Below are 10,236 nucleotides of genomic sequence, written 5' to 3'. Positions count from 1 at the left end.
GATGTAATTCAAGTGTGCATGGCTTCATCATAGAGAGGTGATGTGTATGGCAGAGGCCACCAACGATGGGGTGCGAGAGAGAAAATGCCTGTAGGAAGGGAAGAGAAGGTGCGTGCGCGTGAGAGGAGTCGACATCGAGAGAACGTGTTTGTTCGAGAGACACCAAGGAAGACTACTATATATCGATGGTGCATGCGCGCGCATGATCGAGATAAAAGAAAGAAGACATAAGTCCTAAGATCAATGACATGGGAGAGACGGATCGGTATGACAATATGCATGCATGTGAGAATGCACGGAAGAAGGCCCGACAATTGAGCATGTGTTTTTGTCTTTAAGAGATAATGGCGTGGGCTGGAGCATGCATCTATGGCGAGCAGAGGGGGTGAGGCGCAACGATGGTGAAGAAGAGATCAACCTATAAATGCATATGTATGGATAGACATATATAGTGTGGGTGATAGGAAGCAAGACTCTGTGTGAGAAAGAAATGTTGACGGAGAAACTACAGATAGATACAGAGATGGAGATGCTAGCTAGAGAGACATCCGTTAGTTTGGGTGTCGGAGATGACCGTCGGGTGGTTCAAAGGGTGAAGTTATATATGTGTGTGAGAGGGCACTTGACTACATGTAGAGAGAAACATATGTAGTGTGCGTGATAGGAATCAAGAGTGAGGGCGAGAAAGAAGGTTGATGGAGAAACAGATAAATAGAAAGATAAAGATGCTAGCTAGTGTGCGCTGGAGATAGGAGTCGAGTGGATCAAAAGGCTGGGTTATGTGTGTGGGTGTGAGAGAGATAGAGAGAGGGTGCATGTGAGTCACATACAAACAGACATCAGAGAGAAATGAGATCCAGAGAGACGGAGTTTTGTGTCTGCGAGAGAGAAAGATATTTCACAATGAGAGTGATAGCTAGAAAGACATATGAGGGAACGCAAGATATCTCTAGGGAGAGAGGGTGTGTTTGAGCGACATACAAGAGAACAATGGAGAAATATGAGACCCTGGGAGATAGAGTTTGTGTTTGTGTGTGAGAAAGAGATATTGAAGAGGAAGCGTCGTAGGTTCTCATATATAAGGAGCGAAAGACATCTCTGTATGAGGGGTGTGCGAGTGGCACACTTGGGAATAGTTGAGAGAAATGAGACCCCGGGAGACAAACTTTTGTGTATGTGTGAGAGAAAGAGATTCCACATGGAGAATCATAGCTAGAGACACATAGCAGGGAGCGAGATATACTTAGAGAGAGACAGAGTGATGAAGGTCGAGGGAGAGAGTACCGTCAGTGTGTTACGAAGATAAAAGATCATTGTCGACATACAGGTAGCACGAGAAATGCCTGAGAGACGATGAACGCGTATAGGTCTAGAGAGATAGTCCTATATAAGCATGAGTGATAGCTATATGAGACTAATATCCGGATTAAAGGGGATTCAAATATTTAAACTGGAGATCACCTGTGCATTGCACGGAACATCAATATGCATTTTTTACAAAACACCTGTTGTGATTGACCGATGCAGGAGTAATCCCATGTGTAAAAACTAATGATATCTCAAAATTTTATCGGAAAACTAGTATCTCGGGAATGTCATCAAAAAAATGAAAGATGAGAGATAAGGCAAGGAGGAGTGGAGCGTGGTGGTGACTGGTGGTCGGAATGGGCGGCGGCATGGGGATGGACGGCGCCGGCAGGCGGCAGCGGCCACCATGCATGCTAGATTGTTCCAGAGACTTATTCCTTTTTTAATTGCTGAGCGATGAGGTTGCGGGAGATAATGATGTGGAGAGAGGTGCGGGTATCTTTTGTAAAATTATCATAGTTTGCTTCCTATCCGTCAGATATAGATCATACGGTCTGTATTACAAGATGGCAGGCACACCATCATCGCCAACTCGTTTTTTTATAAGGGTACAGATGATAAGTTTGCTGACTACTAAAGTAAAGTGGAATCCGTCCAAGTTATGCAAGTAAATAAAGGTGATTGTTTATCATACGGGTAAGGTTGGACGAAGGGTGGTAGGAACAAATGCTCCGCCTAGAGCATGTGTTTGTGAGATGGAGTTTTAGTGTGTGTGTGTGGGGTGTGTGTGTGTGTGTGTGAGAGAGAGAGAGAGAGAGAGAGATGGAGTCTTAGTTTGTGTGTGTGTGTGAGACAGAGAGAGAGAGATGGAGTCTAAGTGTGTGGGGGGGGTGTGCGTGTGCATGTGTGTGAGAGAGAGATAGAGAGATGGACTCTTAGTGTGTGTGTGGGGGGGGGTGCGTGCGTGCACCCGTGCTTGTGTGTGTGTGTGTGTGTCGCGGGGTCCCCTGTGGCGGATGTAATTTAAGTGTGCATGGCTTCATCATAGAGAGGTGATGTGTATGGCAGAGGCCACCAATGATGGGGTGTGAGAGAGAAAATGCCCGTAGGGAGGGAAGAGAAGGTGCGTCCGTGTGAGAGGAGTCGACATCGAGAGAACGTGTTTGTTCGAGAGACACCAAGGAAGACTACTATATATCGATGGTGCGTGCGCGCGCATGATTGAGATAAAAGAAAGAAGACATAAGTCCTAAGATCAACGACATGGGAGAGATGGATCGTATGACAATATGCATGCATGTGAGAATGCAGGGAAGAAGGCCCGACAATTGAGCATGTGTTTTTGTATTTAAGAGATAATGGCGTGGGCTGGAGCATGCATCTATGGCGAGCAGAGGGGGTGAGGCGCAATGATTGTGAAAAAGAGATCAACCTATAAATGCATATTATGGATAGACATATATAGTGTGGGTGATAGGAAGCAAGACTCCGTGTGAGAAAGAAATGTTGACAGAGAAACTACAAATAGATACAGAGATGGAGATACTAGCTAGAGAGACATCCGTTAGTTTGGGTGTCGGAGATGACCGTCGGGTGGTTCAAAGGGTGAAGTTATATATGTGTGTGAGAGGGCACTTGACTGCATGTAGAGAGAAACATATGTAGTGTGCGTGATAGGAATCAAGAGTGAGGGCGAGAAAGAAGGTTGATGGAGAAACAAATAAATAGAAAGATAAAGATGCTAGCTAGTGTGCGCTGGAGATAGGAGTCGAGTGGATAAAAAGGCTGGGTTATGTGTGTGGGTGTGAGAGAGATAGAGAGAGGGTGCATGTGAGTCACATACAAACAGACATCAGAGAGAAATGAGATCCAGAGAGACGGAGTTTTGTGTCTACGAGAGAGAAAGATATTTGATAATGAGAGTGATAGCTAGAAAGACATATGAGGGAACGCAAGATATCTCTAGGGAGAGAGGGTGTGTTTGAGCGACATACAAGAGAACAATGGATAAATATGAGACCCTGGGAGACAGAGTTTGTGTTTGTGTGTGAGAAAGAGATATTGAAGAGGAAGAGTCATAGGTTCTCATATCGAAGGAGCGAAAGACATCTCTGTATGAGGGGTGTGCGAGTGGCACACATGGGAATAGTTGAGAGAAATGAGACCCCGGGAGACAAAGTTTTGTGTTTGTGTGAGAGAAAGAGATTCCACATGGAGAATCATAGCTAGAGACACATAGCAGGGAGCGAGATATACTTAGAGAGATATAGAGTGATGAAGGTCGAGGGAGAGAGTACCGCCAGTGTGTTACGAAGATAAAAGATCATTGTCGCGGTTGGAAAAAGCGGTAGGCGTAAGCGAGGCGGTTGGCCTTCGCCTAGTGCCTAGGCGGTGCCTAAGCGCCCTAGGCGCGGCCTAGGCGGTAATATAGTTTTGCTCGTAGTGTATTTGTGATTATTATATGGGTGTTGATATTCGTTTAGGGCATATAAATAAGTTAATAATCATCTAGTGCCATTGGAATATAACCCGTTTGGCATATCAGTGCAGTACGTGGCATGATTTCTTGCTTGGGTAGGCAATTCCTTGCTTGCCCTGTCTAGACCTCCATTTATGCCCTAGGCGAGGCGTTTGGCCATTGCCTAGCGCCTAGGCGTGCCTAAGCGCCTCCTAGGCACTGCCTTTTCCAACAGAGTGTCGACATACAGGTAGCACGAGAAATGCCTGAGAGACGATGAACGCGTATAGGTCCAGAGAGATAGTCCTATATAAGCATGAGTGATAGCTATATGAGACAAATATCTGGATTAAAGGGGATTCAAGTATTTAAACTGGAGATCACGACATCGATAATATCATAACGCAAATTGGTGTATCAAACATGCATATTCATTTGAATTTGGGCACACGTGTAATGTTATATAGTTTATCAATATTGGTGATCCATAGATTCTTCAATTACAAACAATGCATGATTTATATGCAATTAATGTCTAAACGGGATTACACTATACTATATGTTGCGTGTGTGAAACATATACATGTTTGAGAAGTTAAAAAAACCGCATGAAACACACATTAATTGGAGACAGTTAGCGAGGAATGCATACATTGGATTTCAACATAAAGTGGTTTCAAATATTTGAAAATCCAAATTGATGGATACAACCTTATGAATCTGAGATCATGCCATTTGTAAACCATATTTATGTATAAATGGTGTTATGCTTTTGAAAGTATATATAAAAAATGATGTATATAGAATGTAATTCCAATTGAAAATGGATCCCACCCGAAAAGAAATAGTAGAATACAAACGGGATTCGAATTGAGTTGGCACGGTAAACATGCATTGTGCAAAATTTGAATGAAGCGGGGAATGTCGAAGTAACCGCCCGAAACCAAAATCTGCGAGATGGAAATCACTACTGCCTATCCCTGCCACTCAAAGCCTATTGCTGGATATCTATAGGTTTCGATAGGGGTAGGTTTGTAATTTCACCAAAATGTGAGGTAACCGCCTCTCACCCGGATTCATACACGGTGGGCACCAAAACACAGTGTGCCCTCGGCCGAAATCGACTCCCTCCCTGATTCATATTCATACACGGTGGGCGCCAAAAACAAACTCTCGTCGGCAAATATTCGGTGTATGCGAGATTACCGTCCTATCCCCAACCGACTAATGTTGCTGTGATGTAGTAGAAATTTTAAACAGGGGCTAAGTTTGTAAATTTCCTCGCATTTGAGACAAGCGCGCCCTAAATACATGGTTCCCCCCTTCCTCTCTACCTCCCTTTTCCCCATTCGTACTCCGTGGGCGCCAAAACACCCTCTCCACCCCACCCTCCTCCGTCTGCCGCCGTCCGCCACCCCATCCACCGCCGTCCTCCTCCACCATGCTGGAGCTGATACCCCGATGCCGCCGTCCATTACAAGAGATCGACCTCTCTCATCCACGCCTTCGGACCGGGATCCTTGCATCCCGTCCTCTCGCTTCATCCCCGCCGTCGTCCACCTTGCCGGCGTCGCTCCTATGACCGTCTCGTCCACCGCGTCCCGCCGCCACCGTCTGCCCTCCTAGACCTGCTTCCACGCCACCGACAACCATCACTAAAGCAGCACCGTCAAATTCTCAACAGATGCGTACACGGCGCCGCACCAGAGGCGGTACTCTTTCGTATCTGCTCAACTTATTTATCGCAGCAAGAAAATAGATCGCCATTGCTTTACTCTTATTTCTTGTCTTGGTTGCGAAGTTGCCTTTGTCCGGTTTGCACCTTCAGATCACCATGGCACGCTCAACACTATACTCCCAATGCTTATGGTTTTCCCCTTTTATATTCCACACTAGTTAAATCACAATAGACTAAATTTCAAAATTGGGTCAGTCAATTTTTCAGAGCTCGCCGGAGTTCGCCGGTGCGATCCAAGGGGCTCGGGTGGTTGTGGGGCCTCGCCGAATGAAGAAAACTTGACGCGGGTGGGGGATGGGGGTGGCGGAGGAACACAGGAGGTGGGGGCCGTTGGTCCGGTCGGCGGCCCATGCGGTGTTCTATATGGGAAGAATCAGAGACAAGGAAGAAGAAGGGTTAGGAGACGTAGTATCTTCATCCAACCGCCTGAAATGGTCGAGAGACAGCTGGGAGTTGCATTCTTCATGCACTCTCACTACTAGGGAAAAGCCTATACACAGGAAGTTACTAGCAGCGCAGGTTTTTAAAGCTCGCTACTACTAAGTTTGATAGTAGTAGCGTTGGTTTTTAGCCCTCGCTACTACTAAGTGGTGCCATAGTAGTAGCGAGGGGGTAAAAAACCGTGCTACTACTAAAGGTCCCATTTTCAAACTCTACCCCCCCTGGATCGCTTTTTCAGTTTAAAAAAAAATAAAAGAAAATGATGAAAATGTCAAAAAAATAAAAGAAAATAAGTTTCCCATGTGATATGTGGTCTAGTTGTTGGGAAAATTTGCAAATATGAATTTCGACTTTATTTGCAAAATCTCTCAAGAATTTGTAAAAATGGGCATAACTTTTGCATACTAACTCGGATAAAAAAGTTTTTTATATGAAAAATCATCTACTCGAAAAGTTACATCCAAACTTAACCGACCTTGTTAAACATTTTCAAAATCCTCAAAAACCAAACAAAAAAAGTTACGGGGCTTTTAAGATCTAGAGTGGAAAAAATCAAAAAAAATTCAAACTGTGTGGTCAAACTCTGGTCAAACAATGGTCAAGCTAATTATTCTAGAATATTAGTGTTACTAAATAATTATTTTAGTTTTTTGAATTTTGGTCAAATCTGGTCAAACTATGGCCAAACTGTGGTCAAACTATGGTCAAACTGTGCTCAAACTGTGGTCAAATTGTGGTCAAACTAATTATTCAAGAAATATTAGTGTTACTAATGTTTTAGAACAATAGTTTCAAACTCAAATAGTGAAATGTGTGACTTCATGCTCAAGCTAAATTCATGAGGTTAATAGGATTGACATCTTACTATTGTCAGGAAAACAACAAGTGCAGACTTGGAAATGAGGGAGAATAGAACCCGGAAGTTAAGCGTGCTCAGGCTGGAGTAGTGAGAGGATGGGTGAACGTCTGGGAAGTTAGATGATTTGGAATGATGAGGGGTGATTAGAGATTAAATTGAGCAGCGATGTGGGGTGATTAGAGATTTGAGGTAAAATAATTCAGAAATTTGAAAATTAGGGAAAAAATCGAAATATTTTTTTGAAAAAATTCAAAAAAAAAACCGCGCTGGTAGTAGTAGCGCGGGGTTTTACCCACGCTACTACTAAGGACGTAGTAGTAGCGCGGGTTGCACCCGCGCTACTGCTATACGTTAGCTGTAGCGCCTTATTAGTAGCGCCGGCCCCCGCGCTACTAATAGGCCCAAAACCCGCGCTGCTGCTAGGCTTTTCCCTAGTAGTGTCTGGTTCATCATGTGTGGGCACTGTGCAACCAACATTTTATTATCCAAAATCTGCTTGCTCTTCTTTACCATGTTCGATAGTGCTGGCCTGTACGTGATCGATAGGCTTTCAATTACTAGCAGCAATACAACACCGTATTTTCAAGCCAGTTCCACTTTCCCGATTTATATATCATGGTTATGGTGTACCCCTGTTATGTACACTATGATCTGCCTAGTTGCTGTGTGCTCTTGTTATCATGGTTTGGCAATAAACTCTCTATACAATATATTATGAACCTATCATCTGCCAGCTATCCTTACTTCTGGAGCCTATTTTTGTGTGTACTTGTGCCAGATTATATAAATGCACGCACGATATTACAGCACACATGAGCTCTCTCATCAGAATCCAGTGATAGCACATCCATGTTTACAGGGGCGCCCCTATATTAGAATATCATCTGGATTACAAAGATAATCTCACAACTATTTATGTTTTCATGGTTCTCAGATATTATACGCAATTATAGTGAATATCAGAATCCGCACATCAGAAGAATATTGTGGAACACTGCAATGACTTACAAAATTGGCACCAAGGCATTGAGTGCCATTCTGGAAGCAATGAAACTCGTACGCTCCCCACCTATTGATTCTTGTTCAAAATATCATCCTAATGACTATTCTAACCTCGAGGAGTCAAAGGCAGATGGCCTGTCTTGTTCACCCATCAAGGTGCTTGTTCTAATTTGGCAAGGTTTTATTGATTGCGCGTAACTTGCATATGTTGTCTTGCATTTCTTCTACTTTGTTGCACCACCATCTGCTTAGTTTACTCATCATATAACTCGAGATGCCATGCCCATCCATTATCAATACATATTCCATCTGTCGTCATACCATGTTTTTCCACTCAAATTCTATTCTTGTGCATCAGACATCAAAAAGGAAGAGGGTGATTGCCGAACCTGAAGGAGCACCAGCAAAGTCATTGAAAAACGTGGTGGTGCCGGAGAAATCAGAAAGCGCCCCACTTATATTGGCTGTACAACTAGTGACACAAAACATCGGACCGACTCCAGCAGACTGTACCCATACTTCACTGGCCACACCACTAGCCCCACCACACAGGACCCGCACTCCAGCAAAAGGTATACCGATTTCATTTCCCATAGCACCAGCCGTACCACAGAAAAATCCCACTCCAACAAAAAGTACAACAAGTCCACCGGCCGAAGACCTATCCCAACTGCAGAGACGGCCAATTCCTGCAGATTGGAACCCCATTCCATTTATTCCCAGTTTAAAAGACAATGCTTTCAATGTTGTTAGGGACTACGTGCATATATTCCCATCATGGGAAGATTATAGTGAAGACAAACACCATTTTCACATCTTCCTGTCCAACTTACGTGTAAGTGCTATTATTCATGGTTATTATTTTCCTGTTTTCTGCTGATCGAATGCATCAATGATTTACATTACATTGTTGTAACTAGGTGAGGGTCAATCTGGATAGTCATGACGAGAAAGCTTGCTTGTGCTTTTCAAGGAAGCATTGCAGCAGAATCGATGTTACCTGGGGAAATCACACTTTGATGGCAAGTCTATAAACGAATTTCCGGTGAAGTCTGTTGTGCTAAATTTAGAAGACATTGAATGGAAAAACCTTGTTATGCACTGGTCTCGTTCCCAGGATGAGGTACTGTCTATGAAATCACATGACAATTTGAACTTCTACTTTTCCGCATGTGCCTTACGGATCTTTTTTGCAGGAAATCAGCTCGAAGAAGAATTCCGGTTTGAAAAGAACGACAGGATATCGCAAATATGCTGCCCGCTGCTTTGCTCTTGTTAGTACATGTTGTCCTGTATCACTGTACTTGCATTCATACCTGGTTCATTATGTGACAACAGTATGCATGATAGCTTGCTTATCAATTGTTCGCTCCAAATTATCTGATCTGTATGAATGGTTACATTAGTGTAGAATATATCCAATGCCAATGAATTTTTTTAGCTCTGCATTGTTCTTGTAAGTACATGCTGTCCTTTATCAGTGTACTTATATTGACAGGTAGTTGTTCATGTACCATCACTCTGCAGCTTATTTTCCTTTGCCCTCCATTTTCTATACATCAGATCTATATTTACTCTTACCATAAGGTTGGTACTGAAGAAGTTTAGTTGTGGATTGCTCTTGGATGTGCTTTTTGCCTGTATCGTTGCACTACATTTATAGCCACTTGGTTATGTAGCATCACTCTTCATCTTATCTTAAATATTCTCCATTTTTTTGTATATTATCACATCTATATTTACTCTTAACAAAATGTAGAATAAAGGCAATGCTTATGAAAAAGATTCTGTGCTAAACTTTTTGAATTGCCCCCCCCCATCAGCATGGACAAGGGCTTTATAGAGCCTGTCTTCACCAGTAATGTAAGTTTGTCCTTCTCAAGCCTTCAAACTTTGTTGTGTATATTTGGTTAGGCATGACTGCAACAGCTGTTTATTTTTGGTGTTTGCATCAAATTGCATGTTTAAAGTTTATTATGTAGTTCATAAAGTAAGTCTGTCCTTCTCAATTTAAGTTTTCAGTTGTACAACCAAGTTCCTTCTTCATACCATGTAAATTAAACTATTCAGAGCAAGTGATCTTCTTTCGCTATGCATGTATGCTTCTGTTCTTCATTCGTAATCCAGTGGTGTGGTGAACCTACCCACTACAGCACAATGTCATATTCTGCAATGTCTTAACTATGAACAATGTCATATCATTCTACTATTATTTAAACTGTCTCTTTATTTGCCAATCTGAAATGGGATAAATTGACAGCACACTAACCATTGATACTTATGAGTTCTTGATCTGTAATCTAGTGGTGTCGTGAAGCTGCCAACTCCTTCACAATGTCATTTCCTTCCATGTCTTGACCTGAACAATACCATATTGTGTTAATGCAATTTAAACTGTGTCACTTTAATCATCAGTAAGAAATGTGATGA

The sequence above is a fragment of the Triticum aestivum genome, chromosome 4B (genome assembly GCF_018294505.1).
Source record: "Triticum aestivum cultivar Chinese Spring chromosome 4B, IWGSC CS RefSeq v2.1, whole genome shotgun sequence".
In the NCBI taxonomy this organism is placed as follows: Eukaryota; Viridiplantae; Streptophyta; class Magnoliopsida; order Poales; family Poaceae; genus Triticum; species Triticum aestivum.
Note: the sequence above shows the minus strand (reverse complement) of the source record.